The sequence below is a fragment of the Limulus polyphemus genome, unplaced genomic scaffold (genome assembly GCF_000517525.1).
Source record: "Limulus polyphemus unplaced genomic scaffold, Limulus_polyphemus-2.1.2 Scaffold6596, whole genome shotgun sequence".
NCBI classification, from domain to species: Eukaryota; Metazoa; Arthropoda; class Merostomata; order Xiphosura; family Limulidae; genus Limulus; species Limulus polyphemus.
Genome location: NW_013672206.1, coordinates 1 through 1,662, shown reverse-complemented (window position 1 = coordinate 1,662; position 1,662 = coordinate 1).

Sequence of the window (1,662 nt, the reverse complement as noted above, 5' to 3'; positions counted from 1 at the left end):
CACTTGTAGTGGCTCTAGAACTCAGGTACGGAACCCAAAATCAGTTAGAAGTCTACAGGGCTACGTTTAGGATGAGAGTCTGTGCTGAAGGGGAGAGCCTGCAAGAGCTGGCACAGGACTTGGAAAGCATGGCACACAAGGCCTACCCAACTGCACCACCCGATCTCAAGTTGTTGCTGAGAGATCAGTTTGTAGACGCCTTGGACAGTCCACAACTAAAGATAGAAGTGAAGCAAGCACACCCCTCTACCATGCAGAATGCAATGGCCAGAGCTCTTGAATTTGAATCCTACGTTAAGTCCAGCACAGAGGTACCGAGGTTGGTACAGTCATCTGGATTCAAGGCCAGAAAAGGGCAGGTTCCAGAGAAGTTTGAGGGAGTTTGCTGGCACTGTAACAAACCTGGGCACAAGAGAGCTCAATGCTGGCAACTTCAACACAGGGAAGATGATACAGCAGGAAAGGCTAGTATCCAGAAAGGTTGTTGGAACTGTGGAAAGCAAGGAAATATGAGGAGCCAGTGTAAGAGGAATATTACCAACAAGTCAGCCTCAAGGAGACCAGTAGTGGTTGGTGTTGAGAGACACTCACCAACCCCATCATGAAAGTCCCAACAACTAGGTGTAAAATGCCAAGAACGCACAGTGTCTATGTGACAGGAAAGCTGGATGGCCAAGGGTGCAACTTTGTCGTAGACTCTGAATCTCAGCAAACCCTTGTGAGCATCAAGGTGTTAGATCACGAAAGAGTACCAGAAGCCATACAGAAGCTTTGTGGTGTGACAGGACATTCTGCAAGGTTGTGGGGACCTGTGTGGGTAACTATTGAGCTCATGGGTATAAAGGACAGACACAAAGTATACTTGGCTGACATTGAAGACGAATGCATATTAGGATTGGACTACTTACTACCAAGGAAGTGTTAAACGAGAGGTTGAACTAACCAGGTGTCATCAAGCTGAAGTCAAAGTGACTGAAGGAGTTGATGATGGTGAACTGGAACCAGGTAGAGATATTAAATCAGAGCAGGAGAAAGACCAATATTTGAAGCCAATAATCGATTTTATAAAAGCAAGTGTTTTGCGCCCTGCTTGGGAAAAGGTTTCTAGTCTAAGCCCTGTGACATAGAACTATTGGGCACAATGGGACCAGTTGAAGCTTTAAGATGGTATTCTTCTCTGGAGATGGGAAAGTGACGACCTGGCTAACGGTTATACCGAGAAAGTTACGGGAAGTTATTGTTACGTCTCCATTTGTTAATGAACTTTTCGTAACTTCGTTCCAACGAAACTTTAGCGACACAAGTCCTTACTTAATAAAACTGGTTTATTCTTTCCGAATATAACTTTAGGATACACTTAATTTCAACAATCGCGCTAAAACAAACGCTATAACAACGAACGTGCTCAATAATACTCTCTGACTGCAGTTCAATTACTCACTGTCTACACACACACCTTACATTATTCTCACGTTGTGAGCGTCTTTTATATATGTACCAGAGAAATATATATCTAGTAAATGCTAGGGCATTCACGAAGGAACAAGATACTTCTAGAAAATAGGTGGCGTCAAAATAGTCACGTGATCTCGCTAACGCAACACTACCCCTCCTTAGTATTGTTCATTCCAAACAATAGCCACATACACTAAACCAATAAAT